This window comes from Ambystoma mexicanum, chromosome 6p (genome assembly GCF_040938575.1).
Source record: "Ambystoma mexicanum isolate Mex_15411 chromosome 6p, UKY_AmexF1_1, whole genome shotgun sequence".
Taxonomy (NCBI): Eukaryota; Metazoa; Chordata; class Amphibia; order Caudata; family Ambystomatidae; genus Ambystoma; species Ambystoma mexicanum.
Window position 1 is genome coordinate 1,521,835,191 of NC_090935.1, and position 25,133 is coordinate 1,521,860,323.

The following is a 25,133-nucleotide window of genomic DNA, read 5'->3' on the forward strand; positions in this document are numbered from 1 at the left end:
CTTGGTTCTGAAGCTATCCCTAAGGGCAGTACCTTGAATTGGTAGTGCCGACTGTCCACCTTGAAGCGCAAGTACTTTCTGTGCGCTGGGAACATGGAAATATGAAAATAAGCATCTTTCATATCCAATGTTGCCATGTAATCCCCCTTTTTTAGGAGGGGGATTACCTCTTGTAGCGTGGTCATACGAAATGTTTGGGGCTTGACATACTTGTTGGCAGGCCGTAAATCCAATACTGGGCGCATTGTCAAGTCTTTCTTTGGCACAAGGAAGTAAGTTGAATAAATACCCTTGGTTACCTGGTGTCCCGGGACGAGTTCTATCGCGTCCTTTTGTAGAAGAATGGCGATCTCCTCGAGGAGAATCTTCTGATGTTCTAAGGAGTGTACTCTTTGTTGTGGAGGATGGTTCCGGGGACGCTGCAGTAGCTCTATACAATATCCCGTGGATACTGTTAACAGCACTCATCTGTCTGATGTGATCCCTTCCCAAGCCTGGGTGCAGTTTGAAATGCGTCCCCCTACTGGGGTTGCGTGAGAAGGGACCCTGAACTGAGCGTCACTGCTTTGGTGGAGGCGTGCCGCCTCCCTTGCTGGGGCTGCCTCTGCCTTTACCACGACCTCTCCTATTACCTCTGCCGTAACCCTGGGTAGACTGTTGGTTGTTGTTCCACTGTGTACCCTGCCCCTGGGAATAGTTAGATCCTCTCTGGGAATTTTGGCCGCGTGGGCGACGAAAATTACTATTCCCTCTCTGGTTAGGGGGTTTATTGGTTAACTGACCAAGGGATTTGAGTGTCTCGTATTCGTCCTTGGCATTTTTCAGTGCGTCTTCGACCGCCTTACCAAACAGATCGGCTTCCACCGGTTTCTCTAACAATGATGCCTGTGTTTCTGCCTTAAAACCAGACTGCCGTAACCATGCATGTCTCTTGATAACAGTACCTTCTGCTATCAATCTGCCTGCGTTGTCCGCGGCGTCGAAGGTTGCTTTCAAAATGCAACCAGACACGGCTCTATCCTCTGCGGAAATCCGAGCTAATTGGCCCTTTAACGGTTCAGGAGCAGAGGCTATGAGAGCCGCGACTTCTTCCCACTGATAGCAGTTGTAGCTGGCCAACAGGGTGGTGGAGTTAGCAATCCTTGCTTGATAGGCGGACGTTGAGGCTACCTTCCTGCCGAAACCATATAGTTTTTTGCTCTCCTTGTCGGGAGGAGCTTCTGACGAAGACAAGGGTGTCCCAGCCCTCTTACGAGTGTTGGTGACAACTAGGGAGTCTGGCTTCAGATGTCCTCTTATATAGAGAGGGTCAGACTGAGCTGCCCTGAAAAGTTTTTCAACCCGGGTATTGACTGCTCTGATGAGGTTTGGGTTCACCAGAGACGGATCTATTCTCCGCTGAATGGATTTAAGGATAGGGATGGTCTGGGCAAAAGGCCTCCTTTCTCCCACTAACTCTTCTGCGAAGTCCCTTTCCTCCTGTACACCGTGGGTGTCAATGTGGAAATATTCTGCTGCGCGAGCGAGAACCTCATTTAGGAGGGGTTGGTTATCGACCGGGGAGTCGGTAACCGGGGCTTCGTTCTCTACCGGGGAATCTACTCTGTATGTTTCCGGGTCATCCTCTTCCTCCTAGTCCTCATCATCCCCATAGTAGGCCGTCCCGGTTTGCTCTTCTATCAACCCAAAATCTTGGTCTTCACAAAAGGAAGCCTCTCCTTGATACCTCGAAGGGTTCCGACCTCATTGGAGTTTCAAATCGGGCCTTCTTACTGGGGGGATAGGATCAGTAGAGCCTGAGGGTGTGGCCCCTTGTGGATCATACGAGAGGAAATGTTCTGGATTTTTATCATAAAAATCAGCCAAAGAAGAAATTCTTGACATGACCCTATCTATGTCTTCACTGGACCATTTTTTGGAACTGGGAATGACCCTCTCAGCAAGTCTATGGGATTTATCTTGAGTAGCTTTGCTGGTTGGGGACCTATCAGCAGACCTGGGCTTGTCTGTCTGTTTAGGGGGGGTGGAGTGTTTCCCAGGTGTGGAAGAATGTACAGGTAGTTTGTTCTGCTGTTTTCCCCCCTCCCCGTGCGTAGAAAAATGATTTCCCTGTCCCTTAGCGGCTCCGGAGTTTTTCGACGCCTGGCGTCGAGGATCGGGAGCGGTGTCCCTGTCCTTCGAGCGTGGGGCCTCGCTGGCTTTAATTGCGGGCTCCGACTCCTGGAGCGCGGCCTGGGGGTGGAAGTCGTCTTTGTCTTCCGACGATTGAACTTCTGTTAGCCTAGGGAGCGAGGCACTCTTGGCAAGAGTGGATGATTGCCTGGAGTCATGCGGCGATCTTGATTGAGAGCGCCCAGAGGACACCGAATCGGACCGTTCTGTCTGTGCCTCTTTCCGAGAACTCGACGTCGTCGAGTCTCGGTTGGACTTAGTGTGTTTAGTGTGTGTAGTATGTGAAGCGCTTGTGTCGCCGGGGGTCTTCCCCATAGCCGCCCTGCCGGACGACCTTCCGAGGTCGGGGACCTGCGCTCGGGTGTCTTTCGATGCCGTAATGCCCTCGCCGTCCGAAAGTACGGCGTCGCTGCCATCTCTGAAGGCGCCCTCCACTCCCATGGCCGCCTGCCTGGCGTGGTGGGCCCAACGCTTCGTCGAACGGTCCTTAAGTGTCTTAGGTTTAAACCTACTACACGCTCTGCAGTTCGCTTCGGGGTGGTCCCTCGGCAAGCAGAGATTGCATGTGGCGTGCCTGTCGACCCAAGGGTATTTGCGATTGCACTTGGGGCAGAATTGAAAAGGGGTACCCTCCATACACACCTTGAGGCAGCGGGCTGTTAAGTGTAGAAAATGTATAAGGTGTACCTATATACCAAGAGTGTAGAGTATGTACCACCCCCCACTCTCCCTACTTGCAGGGCCGAGGCCAGCGGCCTTCCGAGGCCCAAATCCGTCGTGCAGCAGCCGACGGTCGATTTCTTCTCCAGCCAGCGTCGAGTGTCGAAGTTGGGGTGGGAAAGGATGTCAATAGATTATTATTTTAAATTCTAGCAAAAGTATGGCTCTGGCCAGGGGACTCTGCAAAATGCTTCCGACCAGTATGGCGGAAAAAAACAATCTGAGGATCCTAGACGCGTGAGGGATCTTGGGTACAGTGGACGTCACACTAGGGATAGTATTACTGGCACGCCCTTTGTCGACGCCCATTTTCGAGTTTCGAAAAACAAACTGTAATACTCTGCAGCTTCCACTAGATGTCGGCCTATGCACAGCATGTGATCTAAGCAGATTCCACAAGCCTCAGAAATATATATATATATATATATATATATATATATATATATATATATATATATATATATATATATATATATATATATATATATATATATATATATATATATATGATACATTACTCACCGTAATCGTATTTCTGATGCTTGTATCTGCTTAGATTCACATGCTGTGCATAGGCCGACATCTAGTGGAAGCTGCGGAGTATTACAGTTTGTTTTTCGAAACTCGAAAATGGGCGTCGACACAGGCGTGCCAGTAATACTATCCCTAGTGTGACGTCCACTGTACCCAAGATCCCTCACGCGTCTAGGATCCTCAGATTGTATTTTTTCTGACATGAGGAAGCATGAGGAGTAGCGTGAGTACAGATAATCCAAGCAGATAGACAGAAAGGTAAGACTACAAGCAATCATGCGCCTTCTCTCAGAGGGGAGGAAGGGTGGGTCGCATGTGAATCTAAGCAGATACAAGCATCAGAAATACGATTACGGTGAGTAATGTACCCCTTCTGAGGCTTGTGGAATCTGCTTAGATCACATGCTGTGCATAGATTAGCGAGCAGTACCAGAAGAAGGAGGTGGGATGTGAGAAGGGTCATGAGCAAACAGGTGTCTTAGAACCGCTTGTCCCACTTGTGTATCTGTCTTGGAATGAGTGTCAATGCAGTAATGCTGAGTAAAAGTGTGAATAGAGCTCCAAGTAGCTGCTTTGCAAATGGTGTCGAGGGGAACATTTGCAATGAAAGCCAGAGTGGCCCCAATGCCTCTAGTAGAATGGGCCCTTGGCGTAAAAGGCAGAGTTTTTTCAGAAAGAGAGTAACACGGCTGTATACAGTTGATAATCCACTTTGAGATCGCGCCTTTAGAGACGCGATCCCCCTCTCTGCCTGTAGCTACGGAGACAAACAGTTGATCTGTTTTCCTTAGCGGTCTGGTTTTATTTACATAGTAGAGGACCGCCCTACGCACATCAAGGGTGTGTAGTTTCACCTCAGCTGAGCTTTGCGGGTTCTGGAAGAAAGCCGGAAGCTCGATGGACTGGTTTACATGGAACTTAGATATAAATTTAGGTGAGAACCTAGGGTGTGTGCGTAAAACCAGTTTGTCTTTGTGGATAGTAAAGAAAGGATCCTGCACCGACAGAGCCTGAATTTCACTGACCCTTCTTATAGAGGTAATGGCTACTAAGAAGGCCGTTTTATAAGTCAGGTGTTTGAGACTACTTTTATGCATGGGTTCGAAAGGGGGGCCCATGAGCTTAGCTAGTACCACATTGAGGTCCCATCCTGGCGGTGGGTTCGAAATAGGAGGGTGAAGTCTCTTTACTCCTTCCATGAAGGCTTTAACTACTGGTACTTTCCACCACGATACTTTGTTATGGGATGTGGTGTAAGCCGAGAAGGCTGCCAGGTGTACTTTCAGAGAGTTAAAAACCAAACCTGCGTCCAGCAGGTGGAGCATGTATGTTACAACGTTGGAAGGAGTGCAATCAACTGGGTTGATTTGTTTATTCTGGCACCAAATAACGAATCTCTTCCACTTGTCAAAGTAACAGTGCCTTGTGTTTGGTTTCCTGGATTCTTTTAGGATGTCCATACACCTCTGTGGTAAATTGAGATGGCCAAACTCTATGACCTCAGGAGCCATGCTGCAGGTTCATTGAGTTGGGTTCCTGGTGCACTGTTTGTCCTTGTTGCTGGGACAGTAGGTTGTACCAGGCTGGGAGTTTGATGGGCTCGCACACCGCCATCCTGCGTAGGTGTGGAAACCATGGTTGTCTCGCCCACATGGGAGCAACTAGGATGAGCGTCATCGATTCCTTGTTCATCTTGTACACCACCTTCCTGATGAGGAGTTGGTGGAAAAGCGTACGCAAACATCCCTGACCAGTTCATCCACAGGGCGTTCCCTTGGGAGTCTGGCTGGGGGAACCTGGATGCAAATCCTGGGCATTGTTTGTTTTCGCTTGTGGCGAATAGGTCTATAGTGGGGAAACCCCACCGAGAGAAGAGATCTTCTACGATATCTCTGTGAAGGACCCATTCGTGTTCTTCTGGGAGGGAGTCTCTGCTTAGGGCATCCGCTAGGGAATTGAGCTCCCCTGGAACATGTTGTGATGACAGGAAGATGTTCCGTCTGAGTGCCCATATCCAGATTTTCTGGGCAAGCTTGGACAGATTTGGCGAACGAGTCCCTCCTTGTTTGTTCAGATAGAACATGGCTGTCGTGCTGTCCGTCCGGATCTGCACCGACAAGTTTAGCAGATGGGGCTCGAACGCCCGAAGCGCTCGGAATACTGCCAGAAGCTCTAGCAGATTGATGTGGTTCTTGGCTACTGAGTGAGACCAGAGACCCTGAGCTGTGTGGTGGAGATGGTGAGCTCCCCACCCAGTCAGGCATGCATCTGTAGTCACCACTGCCTGTACCTCTGGATCGTAAAAGGGTTTTCCCCTTGCGAGATTTTCTCTTGTCCACCAGTGTAATCTCTGTACGAGTGTTGGCGAAATGACCACTAGATCGTCCCACTGACCACTTGCCTGAGACCACTGTTTCGCCAACCATTCCTGCATGGGACGCATGCGCAGACGCGCGTGGGGGACCAGGTAAATGCATGACGCCATCATGCCCAGTAACCGCATTGCTTTGCGTACCGTTATTTGTTGACCTGACTGATAAAGCGGAATTTGCAGTAGTATATTCCGAATTCTTTCTTCCGAAGGGAAGGTCAACCCTTTCTGAGTATCTAGGATTGCTCCTAGGAACTGTTTGGAGGTGTTTGGCACCAGACTTGACTTCTTCTCGTTGATAGAGAAGCCTAATTCGTGGAGGAGGTTGATAGTCCTCTGAATGTTTGACCTGCAAATTCCTGGGGTTTCCCCCGTTATGAGCCAGTCGTCCAGATAAGGGTACACTGGGATTGCCTCCCTGCGTAGGTGTGCAGCTGCCACCGCCAGTACCTTGGTGAAAACCCTTGGTGCTGAAGCTATCCCGAAGGGCAGTACCTTTAATTGGTAGTGGCGACTGTCCACCTTGAAGCGCAAGTATTTTCTGTGCGCTGGGAGCATGGAAATATGAAAATAAGCATCTTTCATATCCAAGGTTGCCATGTAATCCCCCTTTTTTAGGAGGGGGATTACCTCTTGTAACGTGGTCATATGGAATTTTTGGGGCTTGACATACTTGTTGGCAGGCCGTAAGTCCAATACTGGGCGCATTGTCAAATCTTTCTTTGGCACAAGGAAGTAGGTTGAATAGATACCCTTGTTTACCTGGTGTCCTGGGACGAGTTCTATCGCGTCCTTTTCTAGCAGAATGGCGATCTCCTCGAGAAGGATCTTCTGATGTTCTAAGGAGTGTATTCTTTGTCGTGGAGGGTGGTTCCGGGGACGCTGTAGTAATTCTATACAATATCCTGTGGACACTGTTGACAGCACCCATCTGTCTGAGGTGATCCCTTCCCAAGCCTGGGTGAAGTTGGAAATGCGTCCCCCTACTAGGGTTGCGTGAGAAGGGACCCTGAACTGAGCGTCACTGCTTTGGTGGAGGCGTGCCACCTCCCTTGTTGGGACTGCCTCTGCCTCTTCCACGACCTCTCTTGTTACCCCTGCCGTAATTTTGGGTAGACTGCTGGTTGTTGTTCCATTGTGTACCCTGTCCTTGGGCATAGTTGCCTCTTTGTGAATTTTGGCCGCGTGGGCGACGAAAATTACTGTTCCCCCTCTGGTTAGGGGGTTTGTTGGTAAGCTGGCCAAGGGATTTGAGAGTCTCGTATTCGTCCTTGGCATTCTTAAGTGCGTCTTCGACCGCTTTCCCAAACAATAGATCGGGTTCCACCGGCTTGTCTATTAATGAAGCCTGGGTTTCTGTTTTGAACCCCGACTGCCGTAACCACGCATGTCTCTTGATAACAGTACCTTCTGCTATCAATCTTCCTGCGTTGTCCGCGGCGTCGAAAGTTGCTTTTAATATGCAACCAGACACGGCTCTTCCTTCTGCCGAGATCAGAGCCAACTGGCCCTTTAACGGTTCAGGAGCAGAGGCTATGAGCGCCGCGACCTCTTCCCATTGATGGCAGTTGTAACTTGCCAACAGGGTGGTGGAGTTTGCAATCCTTGCCTGGTAGGCGGACGTTGAGGCTACCTTCCTGCCAAACCCGTACAGTTTTTTGCTCTCCTTGTCGGGAGGAGCTTCTGACGACGATAAGGGTGTCCCAGCCCTCTTCCGAGTGTTGGTAACCACTAGGGAGTCTGGTTTAAGATGTCCTCTTATATAAAGAGGGTCAGACTGGGCTGCCCGAAAATGTTTTTCGACTCTGGGGTTGACGGCTCTGGTGAGGTTAGGATTCACCAGGGATGGATCTATTCTACGTTGGATGGATTTAAGGATAGGGATGGTCTGAGCGACCGGCCTCCTCTCTCCCACCAACTCTTCTGCGAAGTCCCTTTCCTCCTGTACACCGTGGGTGTCGATGTGAAAATGTTCTGCTGCGCGAGCGAGAACTTCATTAAGGAGGGGCTGGTTATCAACTGGCGAGTCGGTAACTGGGGCTTCGCTCTCTACCGGGGAATCTACTCTGTAAATTTCCTGCTCATCTTCTACCTCCTCCAGGTCCTCATCATCCGCATAGTATTCAGTCCCGGCCTGTTCTTCCATAATTTCAAACTCCTGGAGTGGAGTAGAGTATGGAGTAGAGTAAGGCTGCACCTCGAAGGGTTTAGGTCTTTCGAACCGGGCCTTTTTACTTAGGGGGATAGGATCAGAGGAGCCTGAGGGTGTGGCCCCTTGAGGGTCATACGAAAGGAAATGTTCTGGGTTTTTGTCATAAAAATCAGCTAAGGAAGACATCCTTGACATGACCCTGTCTATGTCTTCACTGGACCATTCTTTGGAACAGGGTATGACTTTAGTAGGCAACTTATCAAGGGTACCCTTGGTGGATGTTGATGTCCCAGTAGATTTGTGTTTGTCTGTCTGCTTAGGGTGGAAGGATGGTCTTATAGGAGTGGAAGGCTGTGCTTTCCGCTGTTTCCCCCCCTCCCCATGCGTGGAAAAGTGTTTTCCCTGCCCCTTGGAGGCCCCAGGGACTTTCGACGGCTGGCGTCGATGGTCTGGGGAGGTATCTGTGTGTTTCGAGCGTGGGGCCTCGCTGGTGTTAACTGCGGCCTCGGTCTCCTGGAGCGCGGCCTGGGGTTGGAAGTCGTCTTCGTCTTCCGACGATCGAACTTCTGTTAATCTAGGGAGCGAGGCACTCTTGGCAAGAGTGGATGATTGCCTTGCGTCATGAGGCGATCTCGATCGAGAGCGCCCAGAGGACACCGAGTCGGACCGTTCTATCTGTGCCTCTTTCCGAGAAGTCGACGTCGTCGAGGTTCGGTTGGACTTAGTGTGGTTAGTGTGTGTAGGGTGTGTAGCGCTTGCGTCGCCGGGGGTCTTCCCCATAGCCGCCCTGCTGGACAACCTTCTGAGGTCGGGGACCAGCGCTCGGCAGTCTTTCGACGCCGTAATGCCCTCGCCGTCCGAAAGTACGGCGTCGCTGCCATCGCTGAAGGCGCCCTCCGCTGCCATGGCCGCCTGCCTGGCGTGGTGGGCCCAACGCTTTGTCGAACGGTCCTTAAGTGTCTTAGGCTTAAACCTACTACACGCTCTGCAGTTCGTTTCGGGGTGGTCCCTCGGCAAGCAGAGATTGCACGTGGCGTGCCTGTCGACCCAAGGGTATTTGCGGTTGCACTTGGGGCAGAATTGGAAAGGGGTACCCTCCATACGCACCTTGAGGCAGCGGGCTGGTAAGTGTAGTAAATATATAAGGTGTACCTATAGGGTGTACCTATATACCAAGAGTGAAGAGTATGTACCACCCCCCACTCTCCCTACTTGCAGGGCCGAGGCCAGCGGCCTACTAGGCCCGGGCCGAGGCCAGCGGCCTTCCGAGGCCCAGATCCGTCGTGCAGCAGCCGACGGTCGATGTCTTCTCCAGCCGTCGTCGAGTGTCGAGGGTCGAAGTTGGGGTGGGGAAGTATGTTAATAAATAATTTTAAACTTCAATAATAAGCAAAAGTATGGCTAAGGCCAGGGGACAAGATGCTTCCGACCAGTATGGCGGAAAAAAACAATCTGAGGATCCTAGACGCGTGAGGGATCTTGGGTACAGTGGACGTCACACTAGGGATAGTATTACTGGCACGCCTGTGTCGACGCCCATTTCGAGTTTCGAAAAACAAACTAATACTCCGCAGCTTCCACTAGATGTCGGCCTATGCACAGCATGTGATCTAAGCAGATTCCACAAGCCTCAGAAATATATATATATATAGAACTGTGTTATCACTAACATAGTGTGTGGATATACCTTTGTGGAGGCTTGGGGACTACACTCTACTTCAGAACCAGCCCGCATCACCTGAGTGCTTAAGCCTCGATTGCTCGACCTTCGTTACCATATACAAATCTTGGCTGGGGTGCTCTGTGCTTCTACTCTGCCATATAGAGGGCAGGAGTACAGAACCCCCCACCCCCCCTTCCAGGCTTTACAGGTCTGACTCATGTTTTCATCGTATTATCGACCCAGACAGTTGTCATTAGTGTGTTATGAGGATTTACCTTAAGGGCTATAATTTGGGTGGTTAATCATTATTTCGATTTCATGAAGTACAGGCCCTTGAAAAATTTACAGAATCCACTTTACAAAGTCAAGTAGCTTTCTCAACTACAAAAAATACAGCTGCAGTGCAATTTGGCTTTTCTGTCATTTTGAAAAGTTGATTGGATTTGGAAAAACATGCTTAAAAGGAGGGAACCATTTAATTGTTTACACAACATGTTAAGCTATGGGAAAGACCAACCGTCTGGTTTAGTTTTTAATGTGGATTGGCTATGTTTTGTCATAGGATGCGACCAAAGTTACAGGCCAAGACATCACCATGTCATTTTCCCATCACAGTCCCCACCCCCTTCTTCCCAACCCAATCCTGTTCCTGGTTGCCTCCTTCTTAGTCCAAATTCTGTTCCCTGTCTCCTTCCTATTCCCAAATTATGTTCCTAGTTCACAATCACCCCCCCCCCCTTCCTGGTCTAAATCTTGGTCCCCTTCTTCCCAGTCCTGTTCCTAGTTCCCCTCTTCCCAAACCCACTCCTTTCCTAGTTCCGCTCTTCCCAATCCCGTTCCAAGTCCTCTTCTTCCCCGTTCCAATTCTGTTCCTAGTACTCTTTTTGCCAGTACCAATCCTATTCATAGTCTCCTTCTAACCAGTCCTACTCATAGTCCCCTTCCTCTCGGCCCCAATCCTAATCCTCCTCTTCCCAGTCCAATATACCTAGTTCCCTTCTGCCCATTCTAACCAGTATACCCCCAGTGTTCCCAGTCCCCTTCTTGCCTGCTGAAGTGATTAAGGCGCGTAACACGGTATGACTTACATATATATATTTATTATGTTTACATGGGGTAAATAAGTAGTTCTCTGTTATCGGGCTCCACCAGCTCACGAGCGTCTCCCGTTGGCAATTGAATCTCCGCCCGTTCCACGTCTCCGCCGTCCTCGCACTATGACGTGTTTCATCAGCTGTCTGTTCGTGCTTGCCTGGCCTCGGCACGAGCCCCGCATTCTCGGGCTGGATTGTGGATTATTGATACTACACCTGCTCTAGTCCCATTCTTCCTAGTCACTTTCCCATTTCACCTATTACCTTTAGTTTTCCTCTCGGTCCCCATCATGTTCCGAGTCCCCCTTTCTTCTCAGTCCCAATCCTGTTCCTAGTCCCACTTACTCTCAGTCTCCAATCCTGGACCCCCTTCTTCGCAATCTTGCCTCTGGTTCCCTTCTTCCCAGTCCCAATACTAGGGACATGTTTGGGACTGGGAAGAAAGGGATCAGGAGTAGGACTGTGAAGGATGGGGTCTAGGACCCATTCTTCAGTGTCCCAATCCTGGTCCCATCCTTCCCAGTCTCAATTGTGGTTCCTTTCTTCAGGATGACCCATGACGAGAACCCCAGCTCCTCCAACATCGGGTAAGCTCCCTTGAATTGGTGTTACACTCCTCTCTCCCAACAGCCCATCCCTACCAAAACCACCCATGGTCAACCATGGCACTCACCAGCAACATCATGGACTCTGCATCGCAGAAATCTCACCTGTGTGACAGTAGGCCCTGTCATAACTCCATCATCCATCACTACATGAAAACTGATGGCCGCCAATGTCTGCTCAGCAACCAACTATGCACAGCACACATTGCTGACCTCATCACCACAGATTACTAGGGCACCATCCTAATTACTGAAACCTGGATGCCATCCACCTCCACCCACATCGTAGATGTCCTCATCCCCAACTGATACAAAATTCTAACCAAGACAGTCCTAGCAAGATCGGTGGAGGCCTCACGATCATTACATAACTGGATGGCACAAACCTATCCTGCTACTTCCTGCTCTCCCCAATGGGAAATCACTTTTCACCTCATCTACACACCAGCTAAGCCCAACACCACTTTCATTGAAGACTTCACAGACTTAGTGACCAACATGTCTCTCACACATGCCAACAACATTTTCCTCCGACGGAGGTCCCTAGCAACCCAGCAAACAAGTCAATTAAAGTAGATCTCCACTGCCTACACGACAATCTGGGCCACACAGCACTCGAAAGAAGCAACTCACAGGAAAGGTAATATTTACATCACCACAACCCTACCCACCCTGCTTCACATCTCAGACCATCTGACAATCGCCTTTAACATAAGTCACACCAATCAAGTAAACCCATTGGAAATCCAGCAAACAAGCCTTCAGATTATTCAAGAATTTCCCAGTGGAGGCACTCAAGGAAGACTCGCCAAACTCTACTTCACTTATGCTGATCTACCTCTGACGAACTAGGACGGAAACCTGCTTCACCAAGACCTAAACACCCTCCTCACAACTAACATCAACTGCCAAGCCCAAGTACAACAACGCATTCTCAAGCCTAAATCATCTGCATTCTGGTGTACTCAAGAACTCAACTTCAACAAACCATCAGAAAATAAGAAAAGACTGGGTGAAAATCCTGCAGCGCTTCCAACCTCGACCTGCTCAAGAAACTCTGCGCGAAATGCAGATGACTGATCACCACTGCCAAGGCGAACTTCTACCAAAATATCAAAGCTAAGGCCAACAATGAAACCAGAGCCCTCTTCAAAGTCATCAAGCACTGCATCAATCCTTTGCCTGACCCACCAATACTGCACTCCAGCGAATAATCCACCGGGATCAACCCTTTCTTCAGAAACAAGAACAGCATGATCCATAAATGCTACAACTGATCGCAAACTACACATCCCATCTTGCTAAACCACAACTACCTCGACAATTTTCAAGACACTCACCATGGAAGACCTCACTGCTACCCTAGCATTCCTGAAGGCCACATTGTATGCAGTGACATTCTCTCTACCTCCGTGCTCATGACCGCTCCGAAGGAATCACACCTCACTCACCTGACAATCAAATAGCTCCCTAACGAAGGCACTTTCCCCTCGACTCAAGACCAGCCAAATCCTCCTGCTTAAGAAACCAATAATGAACCCTGATGAGTTTAGCAACTACCACCCCATTACCCATCTCATCTTCCTAGTTAATATCCTTGAGAAAGCAGTAGCCGTGGAACTCCTCCATCACATCGAAGCCAACAATCTCCTTCAATCCGACAAATCTGACTTTAGAACCAGATACAGCAGAGTAACTGCTACCATCAAGGTGATCGGCAATGCCCTTAAAATCCTTGATGATGCCTCCTGGTTCTCCTTGACCTCACAGCAGCAATTCGACACTGTACACAACCAGACACTCACTGACAATCTGCGCAGCATTGGGATCAGTGAGATTGTTCTCCGCTGGTTCAAGTCGTGCCATGCTAATCACCACCAGTTTCTACAAATGTATTCCTCTAGATATCACCACCGCCTCCCATAACTTGTGAAGATCTGCAAGGATTCACACGAGGCCTCTCAATATCCGCTCGCATTGGCGGGTACTTTTTTTTTTTTTTTTTAACAATCGTGTACAATTTTATAGTAGAGACAGGGAAAGTGAGCTTCTTCTGGAAATCATTTTTTTTCAGTAAATGCATTGCTCTGTCCATGAAAGCCTCTAGGTGGCAGCAGTGCATTGCTTTCACCATTTAAAAGTTACAGCTCTTGGTACACCCTCTTTCGACGCAGGCCGGTTCGGCGCGGCTTCTTCGCTGCAGCGGCCGTCACGATATGCAGGCACCAGCTCCCAAGACTGGTTGCTGCAGTTGTTGGAGAGCTTGATGTTGGTGGTGAAGACGTGAAACTGTGCATGGAGTTCGATGTGCACCAATTCTTTAATTTGCCTTTCTTCCAGCCATGGCGGCACTTACTGCTTGCTTAGTTTTGCTGCGGAAGAAGGTGGTTTCAATTGTGGATGGTTCTGGTTTGAGGTGTTCTCAATAGTGGGCCTTATGATGCACTTTTCCGATAATGCTTTGAAATAAAAGAGGGATTTCTTACTGGTAGTTTTTAGTCATATTGGAAAACATAAAATTAGCGCCTTCAGTTGAGTCGCTTTAATTATAAGTAAGCAATATAGCACTAATTGATATCGCCATCAATTAGGGGTTCAAAGCTGGCGCTGAGTGAGGGGGCTAGTTCTGCACTTTTAGAGGTCATATACACAAACAATTGCATATCAGTATGCAGTACAAGAACACTCTCCTGAATTATACTCATGCACTGCACACTCCACTGCACACTCCACATCTGGTCGGCAATGCACACTTCATGAAAGTGCATATTTGCATGTCGTTTGAACTGCTTACTTCAAAGTAATTGATAACTGCGCGTGCCCAACACTTCAACACTATACCGCAGAACTGTACATTTCACAGTACTATAAACGTATATGTTGTGCACACCTCACACCATTATAGCCGCCAGACAAGCTTCACGATGCACTTTACGATAGACGCCTGCATGCAATCTTTGCATTTCTCAATACTATAAAAATATTCTCTGCAATTCACAGCAGTGTACACCTGCGTGCTATCTGATCTTTAAGCAAACCAGTCAACTGCATGTGCATATGCAATCCTTAGTTGCATGCACTTGGCACTGCACACTTGTTTACCTCTGCAACTTGCGCTCCAAACTTTACAAACTTAACTGCATGCGTAGTGTACTGCAAGGTTCACTACAAATGCAAGTGTGCTGGTCGTGCCCAGTAGTCTTGTTCCAACGTTCGCTCGTTTATTTAAAGGCATCTGCTGATTATTCACTTATGTAGATGCAAAGGTCACTTGTCTTGTGCTCTACGTGTACTCAGTGCACACTACTTAGTCACACTAATATTCTGTCCACTTCTGATTTTTCCCATTATTCTTGCTTCACGTTATTGAGACGTTGGGCCCCACAGGTCGCCATCATATGCAGTTGTTATTTAGTTTAATACTTCACAAAGTGTTGTACATATGTTCACAAGCCTGTGCAGGTCACCATGAAATGCAGCCACAATGTTTTCTTCTTTAATTTGTGATATGTATACCAAATTGTACTTGCTCAGTTTAAACCCGAAACATCCCAGGGCCCAACGGTCCCCGCGCCAAACTGCCTGCGACCAACAGGGGGTGTCGAAATGGGGCCTGCAGACAAACGGGTGCACTGAAATGTCCTACGTTGATCGCTTGCATCTACACGTCCTGCTCCGTACAGCTCACCTCGTCTATTTTCATGGCCTGCAAGTTCTAATTTTGGTGAACGTGTTTTGATTTTTACCCAGTAGGTTACCGGCTGCAATGATTGGAAGGATGTCACCGTTAACCCCTTAAGTGCCAAGGACGAGCTATCGCGTCCTTGACATTACGTTTGTGTTGCCATGGACATGATAGCTCGTTGAAGCGACATAAAGCGAAGTGCTTCACGCACAGTGAAAATGGAAAGGTCTATGCTGTTATCGATCTCAGCGGGTAAGCACAGCCCCGTTGGGGTATGAGCGAGGTACTAGTGCTGCAGAGGAATTATATCCCCTGATAAATATAGATTAACTATGATACATTCTCCCTTTGTTTGTAGAGACAAGTTGGCAGTGAATGATATCCATCATTAGAAGTTGTTTCGAAATAACTACAACACGCGGAAGCAAAATAACCTGTCACAAGTGAGAAGAGAAGAACAAGTTACTTTCTTACCTGGTAACGTTCTTTCGATGGGATGGTTCAACGACGTATTCCATATCTATGACAGGTAATGTCCACAGCTGTGCTGCTTCGGAAAATCTTTGGCGTCTGCGTCCTGTGTCAATGACGTCGATGCACCGTCCCCGAGGACCTCCACTGACGGCCGACGTCACCCGATGTGATAAGTAGGACGCACGACGCCCATAGCCTCAGTTATAGTTTTTTCCCAGAACGTGTGCCACCAGTTTTCTGCCAGTCAGACACAAGGCCTTGCGGAATGCAAGCTGCAATCGCAAAAGAAATTCTGCAGCGGGGAAGGCAGGGAGGGAGCAATATGGAATACGTCGTCGGACCATCCCATCGAAAGAACGTTACCAGGTAAGAAAGTAACTTGTTCTTCGAGGGGATTGGGTCCTCCGATGTATTCCATATCTATGGCAGACTCCCAAAGCAGTACCAAGCAAGGAGGTGGGAAAGAATTTAGAATACAAATTTAGCATGCCCAATCAAATTGCGGAATAGAGAACTGCTTTGCCAAAGGCCAGATCTTGCCCTCTCTGATGGAATCAAGGGAATAGTGACGTACAAAAGTAAGTACTGAAGCCAGGTGGCTGCATCACAGATGTGACGAATAGGAACTCCCCTCTGCAGGGCAGTAGACTCAGCCACTCCTCTGGTAGAATGGGCCCGCAAGCCAGCCAGAGGGTCCTTACCCGCCAAACGGTAACACTCGGAGATAGCTAAAATAATCCAACGAGACAAAGTCTGTTTCGTCACAGCTTGTCCCAAACGCTTTCCAGCGTAACCAATGAAAAGTTGATCGTCCACTCTGACCCGGGACATGTGCGAAATATAAAAGCTCAACGCTCTCCGAGGATCAAGCCTATGGAGCATCTCCTCTTCATTACCAGGATGTGGAGGAGGATAGAACGCCGGAAGAACAACCTTCTGGCTCAAATGAAATTATGAAAACCACCTTCGGAAGAAAAGAAGGACGAACTCTAAGGACAACCCTGTCATTGTGAAACACAGTGAAGGGTGGCTTAACTGAAAGTGCCTGTAACTCACTCACTCTGCGAGCGGAAGTAACCGCAACCAAAAACACAGTTTTCAGAGTTAACAGCCTCAAGGGGCAAGAATGTAAAGGCTCAAACAGAGCACCCATACGAAACTTAAGAACAAGGTTCAAATCCCAGCCTGGCACCAGAAAAGGTGACGGAGGGAACACATTAGTGAGCCCTTTCAGAAACTGCGAAATTAAAGGAATTTTGAAATAGGAACACTCTTCAGACGAGCGCTTAAATATGGACAGCGCCGCCAGGTAACCTTTAATAGTCCCCACTTGCAAGCCCCTGTGGGCCAAAGAAAGCAAAAAAGACAGAACCATGGGAATGTCACATTCAAAAGGATCCACATTCTGAACTCTGCACCAGTTGCAGAACTTTCTCCAACGGCAACGGTACAGAGACTTAGTTGCCGGCCACCTGGCCGAGAGCAACACCTCCATCACGTCTTCAGGGAGGTCCCAATCCTTATACCTCAACCTTTCAGAAGCCAAGCGTGAAGATTGAGGGATCTGACCTCTGGATGGAGAACCTGACCCCCCCCTCCCGTGAGAGCAGATCGTCTCGGTAGGGAAGGCGACGTGGAGGGCAGATGGACAAGTCGTCCGGGTACCACGTCCTCCGGGTCCACGCCGGAGCAAGGAGGATCATCCAGGAACCGAACCTCCGTAACCTCTGCAGCACTTGCGGGATGACGGGGACTGGAGGAAACGCATACAGTAGTGGGAACGACCACTCCACCATGAACGCGTCTCCTAAGGCTCCTTTTGGAGGAAATTCCCGCGTGCAAAACCTTTCGCACTTCCGGTTAACACTGGAGGCGAAGAGATCCACTTGAGGGGTCCCCCAAAGGGCGAAGATCTCCAGGACAATCTCCTGAGCCAGCTCCCACTCGTGAGAGATCGTGCTCTGCCTGCTCAGAGCATCCGCCGTCTCGTTGTCATCTCTGGCCAGATGAACCGCCGAGATCGAAACTTCCTGCTGGATGGCCCAGAACTCGAGATGCATCGCCTCCCTGCACAGCGGAAGTGACCCTGCCCCCCCTTTTTGTTGAGGTAGTGCATGGCCACCGTGCTGTCCGTTAGATTCAGGACACCCTTTCCGCGCACAGTCGGCAGAAAAGCCTTCAGGGCTAGCCTGACGGCCGTCAGTTCCAACAGATTGATATGGCGTCTGGACTCCCACCGAGACCAACGACCGCTGACTGTCAACTCGTTGGCATGAGCTCTCCATCCCGTGAGAGATGCGTCCGTCACGATCGTCACCTCCGGCCAGGGCAGCCAAAATGGGGTCCCCTTCATCAGATTGCCCTCGACGGCCCACCACAAAAGGTCCCGGGCTACCGAGGGCGGCACCTGAACAGGGTCCGACAACCTGCTGGAGGACAGACCACTCGAGCTTGAGTGCCCACTGCAAAGATCTCATCCACAGACGAGCCTCTGGCACCAGAAGAATGCAGGATGCCATGAGGCCGCGCAGTCTCAAGAATTCGGACGCTGGGAGATTCTGGGCAAGCTGAAACTTGTGCACCATCTGCTGAATGTGAAGAGCCCTCACCTGAGGAGGAAAACACTGCCCCAGGGACGTGTCGAGCACTGCTCCGATGTACTGGAGCCACTGCGTTGGTGTCAAATGGGACTTCTTTAAATTGGGGGAGAAGCCCAGCCTGTGAAGGGAGTGGCAGGTGACGGACAGATGATCCAGGACTTGCTCGGGAGAGCTCCCCCTGATCAACCAATCGTCCAGATAGGGGTAGACGTGAATCCCCCCTTTCCTGAGATGCGCTGCCACCACCACCATGAGCTTGGTGAAAACCCTCGGGGCGGAGGTCAATCCGAACGGCAGGACCCGAAACTGAAAGTGCGTTTCGCCAACCTCGAACCTCAGGTACTTCTTGTGCTTGGGATGGATCGGCACATGGAAGTAAGCATCCTTGAGGTCGAGAGACACCAACCAGTCCTGAAGTTGAAGAGCCTGGAGGACTTGAGAAAGAGTTACCATCTTGAACTTGTCCTTCCTGAGGAGCTTGTTCAAACCGCGCAAGTCCATGATGGGTCTCAATCCCCAGTCTTTCTTCGCAATCAAAAAATAAGGGGAATACCATCCCTTGTTCCTCTTCGCTACAGGCACCAGTTCTATGGCGCCTTTCTCCAGCAGGGCTTGAATTTCCTGTGCAAGGAGCGGATCCAGACTTTTCAAAGAGAGGTTCCCTGGTGGATTGTCGTGAGGCCTCTGCCGAAAAGGAAGACAGTAGCCGTGGGTTATGATCTCCAGAACCCACACATCCGTAGTAATGGCTTGCCATTCTACAAGATGCTGCGTTAGCCTTCCCCCAACCGGCGAACCATGGGACGTGGCCTCATGACTGAGTAGTAGCGGCTGCGGCGTTGCCTGAGGGCAAACAGTCAACTGCCCGAGTGGCCTTGGAACCTCGAGTACCTTTGTTTCCACCTCTGGCACTCTTACGATGGCCTCTTTGACTGCTAGCTCACCTCGCTTTACTGAAGGACGAAAGGAATAATAGCGAAAGGAAGCTCCCCTCCATTGCTGTCCCCTGGGACAAAAAGGCAGAGGTTGGCGAACTGCAGCGCCCAACGACTTCGCTGTAGCTTTGGAGGTCTGCAACCTCTCAAGGCTCTCGTCAGCCTTGCTGCCAAAAAGGTGTTCACCGTCAAAAGGCATGTTGAGGAGCCGGGACTGCACATCAGGAACGAACCCAGACTTCCGCAACCATGCAAACCTGCACATTACGGTGCTCGCCGCCATGGACCGGCTGACACAATCCCCCCAAGTCCAAACCCGACTGAACGGCCTCACACATAGCATCCTTGCCATCCTGAACCATAGCAAGGAAACCATCCCGTTCGTCCCCTTCGTGAATATGATCAGCCGCTAATGCAACACAGTTCCACAGAGTGTGTGCGAAACGAGACAAGGCACATATGGAGTTGGCCGCCTGAAGCGCCATTCCCCCCGAAGAAAACACTTTTTTCGCCCAGCCGTCAAAACGTTTGTCGTCCCTATCCGGAGGGATGGTAAGATACGACGCCTGCTTTGCCGGGGCCGTAGCCGCCTGCACCACCAAACTCTCCGGGGTGGGGTACCTAGACAAGTAGTAGGGGTCGCTACTGGCTGGACGGTATTTTCGCGAAAAAGACTTGCCCACTGCCGGGAGACTCTCCGGAGCAGTCCAAGCCGCCCCCACCCTTCTCTGCAGAGCCATATGAAAAGGCAATACCGGGTCAGTGGGTGGACCGAGATCAAGGATGTCTGTGAGATCATCCTGAACGAACTCCCCTGGGGGAGCTGACCAACCCAAGTACTCGGTAACCCGAGACATGAGGCGCCAATATGAAGAATCGGCATGAGTGCCAGGCTCCGGCCGACAAAACTCCACCTCTGGAGGTGTCCAGTCCACTGGCATCATGCAGCGACTGCCTCAGGTCATCAAACTGGCTATGGCCCGAGATAAGGTCATCTGGAACCGGAACCAGGCCGCCCTCAGAGCCTTCATCACCCTCTGAAATGTACTCCAGGCGGTGAGAGGAAGACCTCTGTGGACCAAAGCAGTGCCGGACCTTAGCCACAGCCTTTCTAGGGGCAAACCCCATGCCACGGGGCCCCTCCGACACCACCGCCTCGAAAGGCGTCGAGGGCGCCGAACAAGTCGGCGCTGGCGTCGACAGAAAAGGCGTCGAGTGAATCGGCGTCGCCGCCAGCATCGGCGGCGTCTGCACAGTCCTTGAAGCCGGAGCTCCGAGCGTGTCTCTCGACAACCTAGGCGGCGTTGACGACCCCCTCGGAGGAAGAGCCTCAAGAGAAATCGTCGACGACCTCGGCGCCACAGGCGTCGACGTCTTCTTTGAAGATGGCACAGGATCACATGGTCTCGAGCCCGTCGAGGACCGGGACCTGGCACCGGCATGGCGAGAACGGCTACCCTTGTCCGAGCGGGACCTCTCCCATGAGCCGTGCCGACCACTCGAGCCCGAAGGCGTACGAGCGGTGTCTCTCGACCGGTGCCGACCGACCCCACTCGGAGGCGCGGACGGACCGGTGCCCTGCGATTCCAGAATCGCTAGCATCTGCTTCCCAAAGGAAGCCCATTCCTCCGGTGACGCTTGCATGGAGGGATAAGCGACCCGCCGACGGGCGGAGTCCTTGGAAGAGGACGGGGAAGGCGACCTATGCCGGCGCTTCCTGGATTGCCTCGAAGAGGCGGAGGAGTGACGAGACCGACTCCTGGAAGGAGACCCACTGGACTTCCGATGATGACGTGGAGAGTCGCCCCTCGAGTCATCCGTCGAAAGCCCCGCAGACCTCGACTTCCGGGGCTTAGACACCCGGCCTACCGACAGCTTCTTCTTGCGTTCCCTCAAGGCCTTTGCTGTGAGCGACTGGCAGTCGACACAGTCGTCCGTATCGTGGGACTCCCCGAGGCACCAGAGGCAGGCGTTGTGTGAGTCCGTGACCGACATCTTGGACCCACAGTCCCCGCAGTTCTTGAAGCCCGGACACGGGGTTGAAGATGAGAAAGACATCACCACGAACAGGTCTTCGCACAAACCAAACAGGTTCAACGAACCGAGAATTGAAAACAGCAAACTTCAACGAGTCGAGGTGTACCGAGATTCACGAAGCGAACACTTTCGCGGAAAAAAACGAACTGAGGCTATGGGCGTCGTGCGTCCTACTTATCACATCGGGTGACGTCGGCCGTCGGAGGAGGTCCTCGGGGACGGCGCATCAACGTCATCGACGCAGGACGCAGACGCCAAAGATTTTCCGAAGCAGCACAGCTGTGAACATTACCTGTCAAAGATATGGAATACGTCGGAGGACCCAATCCCCTCGAAAGGTATTTTCACATTCAGAGTGATAAATGGCGAAGAGTGAATATGCTAAAACATGAAGTGAATAATAACTGAGTACTGTTGGTAAATAATTTGAATCAATAGTATATTCTAGAGATCATTTTATCTCTTGGGGTAATCACAATACCGAGAATTAATGTACCATCTGCTTAAAAGAAATAGAGGCGAAGATATAAGAGATGCTATAATATATTTGTCAGACCATGAGTGATAATAATCATGTTTTTAAGAAGGATTGTTTTGTTTGTTTGTTTTTAGATAACTATAAGTATGGCTAACATTAAGTGAAGGCATACGAAGAAATGGGAACACACACAAAAGATTAAGTGCCCTGAAGACAGCACCAAGAGGAATTGCAATTGGAATTAAGTTGTGTGCATTCTCCTATGATTGTTTTTGGTCCTAGAAACACATTTTGTTAAGTGTAGGCACGCTTTCCTGCCCCCATTAGATAAGGAGGCGATATTAGAAAGAATAGTGGTAGAGATACTTATCATCCACCCACTCAAACACAGAGGAACTTGCATTGTATGTGGTTCAACAATATGAGATGTACATGTATGTGTAGATGTCATTGTTAGAATGAATTGTTGAACATGCTGTTTTTATAGTAATACATTTTATGGAATTGTTTTTGATAAAATTAAAATATGTATATTTTTTTGCTAATACATGGTTGTTCACTCCCCTTTCTTTGATGGTTAAAGGGGTCAAACATGAATAGGTCTGGAGGTATCTGAATATCTCGCCATAGCAGAAAGGAAAGGAAGTTGGTTTGTGGGCTTGTGTGTATTTCGTGTCTAGTCCTCACCCACCCAGCCCCTAAAAAGAGGACTCAATAAGCTCTAAATAGCTGAAGGTTGTTCACAAGAGCAGAATCCCGCAGAACCTGCTCTGCCGAAAGACTTGGGGTTACCAGTGGTTTAGCCTTTTCCCTTTGCACCCAGGTAGGTGCACCCATGAGGTACCGTTTCTGTCGGGACACCTGTGGGAACGCAGGAAGGTAGGATATTTGTTGTGTTTGCGTGGTTTTCATAACATTTTCGAACATTTGCTGCTGCAATTTGTGGCACAACCCTTTCATTTCCCAAGTGTGACCTACATTTAGTCACCGCTTTAGGCACTATACACTTTTGTAACCTGCACAAGTCACCTACCCTTCAAAAGGTCTGCCTGTGCTCTTTCAAAAAATGTATGCATGCCATTCCTCACCACATTTGTTTCCCTTACTTGCAGATGCTGAGTATGTCTGTTTAGGCCGTAAGCATAAAAAAACCTGAGTACCATGACTGTTTTTGGCTTGTGGTATTGCTTGTTCTGTAAAACATCATGAAAAATGTGTGATTTTCTAACTGGAAGAGGAGTCGGGGGTATGTAGCCGGGCATTGCTCTATGATAATTCACAGAAGCCATTGCCTTACCGGGCCAACCATGTCAACCACATATCTTTTTTTCTGTCATTTTTTCCAATTTTTCACCAAACTATGGAATATTTCCCTACATAGATGTTGCTTGACCTGCGCAAATCACCCCTTCCTAAACTTGGAATTGCGTCTACTTTTCACAAATGTATGTCTTTCTGTCTTCCCATTCAGCTTTCCTGCCCTCCTCTTCCATTCCGTCCACGCATGTCCTATTGGAAAAAAAAGGGCAAAATCACCTACCTCTCACAAAACGGCTGGTAACCATATCAAAATATGTTTTTTTTGTTGGTTTCCACTCAACCTGTTCCTGAAAGCCTGGAAAATGGCGAATTCAGCACAGCAAAACCATTTGTTCCTCGCTCGTACAAGGAAAAAACCACAGGCTTCTTTGTACATAATTTTATTGGCATTTTCTGAAGAAAAAAAAATAAATTTTCTCCCTTTTTGGTTATTTTCTCTGACCCCCACTAAAGCAAACTAGGATTCCTTGGTGGCGTTATGACAGCCTACATGTGGGAAGAAAAGGGCCCAAATTTGGTCGAGATATCTCGTATAACAAAAATGTTTCAAGTGATTGAATGGCAACATACCGAAATCACCAAAAGAGGCCTTGGCACTGGGAGGGGGATTTGGGGGGAAGGAACCCTTTGGCAGTTAAGGGTCTTAAAGACGGATGAATTTATTGTCACAGCATGTAAACGTTGACAGAGCAGATGTTTTTAAGGGAAGCCTCACATTTTCAACATACTCTACCTGGTGTAAAAAAAAGTCACATCCTGATTCCTGCTTCCTGAGCACGAATAGTTCATTAAATAATGCTGAAAGAAAATTTCAGGAAACAGCGTGAAAGTTTAGTATTTTAATAATATTTGTAAGCTATCTGGGCGAGCGATCAGAACAAGAATGCTTCACGCATCTTTCCTCATCGGCATCCTGCTCCTCGTTATAGGAGGCCTGTTCGACTTTCTTCCCAATATGAAAGATGGTGTAATACGCACCTTCAAAAGGCAGCAAGACTCGAGGAGCCTTCCACGGTGTACTCCTTCACCCCAATCATGCACAGATTCAACCAAACGGACGTGTTGTTGAAACTTTTGAACCACTACCTGGCAGTTACAAATTTACACAAAGTGATAGTTTTATGGAATAACAGCGGGGAGAAGACCCCAAAAGAGCTCTTGGACCTCACCTGGTCCCTGTAGTCTTTGAAAAGCAGACTAACTCGAATGACAAACAGACTGCAAGACTTTTCTACGTTGGAAAATGATGCCATTTTAATGATGGACGATGACACACTTGCTTGTTGGTGCATAAGACATCATGTTTGCTTTCTCCCTATGGAAGCAATTTCCTAACCGGATTGTCAGCTTTGTGCCTAGAAAGCATAATTGGGCACCTTCTGGCATATACAGTTATGGGAGTTTTGAACTTCTGGCGTCCGAGTCTGGTAATGGAGACTGGCTGTACTGCATGCATGATCTTGATTGGTGCGGAATTCTTCCATCGTGTTCACCGTGAACACTTCCAGGAGCAACTCTCTGATGTACATGCATTAATAGACGAGACTCAAAACGGTGATGACATTGCTATGAACTGTATTGTGGCATAACACCCCGGGAAACTATAGGAATCTTTGTGAAGCCAGTGGTCACGAGAAATTTGGAGAAAGAAGCAAGTAGCAGGTACACGTGGCACCGTGCTGAACACTTGTTAGAGATCTTACTGTCTAAATAAACTGGCTACTATATATGGAAGCATGCCTTTTCAATATTCCAATACTATGATTTCGCAGTTTGGATTTCCAAAGTATACCAATCATAAGACAAAGATGTAGCTAGTAGGTGAAAGATGACACCTAAAAATGACTTTCTAATGGGAAAATAGTAGAATAGTGTTTTCATTTAAAAATATTTCTGTTTCCAATTGTTTTCTAATAAATACCATTAAAATAAAAATGTGGTGCGTGAGAGGTCAGTCTTTCATCCTTTTGATCCTAATGGTTAAAAGCTACACATATGTGGGTGGGGGTATTGACACCTATTACTTGACTCCGCTATATAGAATAGTAAGGCAGGCGTAGGATGATAATTTACTGGCCGTTGTTGCCTACTGGCCAGTGATAGTGGGAGAGATTAAGCTGCCTTAGTAATGAACAACCTCATTTGGACAAACCAAGGACACAACAAAAGGTCAACTGTAGAATGTGAACGTTATTAGAATTAACTACTGTATTTGCGAGTGAGGAGTTGTGAATCACTGGATCCCATAAGGGGTTTCGTGGAGAGGCGGGCACCTGGGAGAAGCAGCTTAACT

General features: G+C 49.1%; 1 protein-coding gene and 1 pseudogene across 1 annotated transcript in view; one reads left to right on the forward strand and one right to left on the reverse strand.

Moving 5' to 3' along the window:
- The window catches only part of KCMF1 (potassium channel modulatory factor 1), a 527,710-nt gene that overhangs the window by 36,817 nt on the left and 465,760 nt on the right, over window positions 1–25,133 (reverse strand). The gene's annotated exons all lie outside the window — the stretch shown is intronic.
- On the forward strand, window positions 12,845–24,654 carry LOC138511100 (exostosin-like 2 pseudogene; annotated as a pseudogene).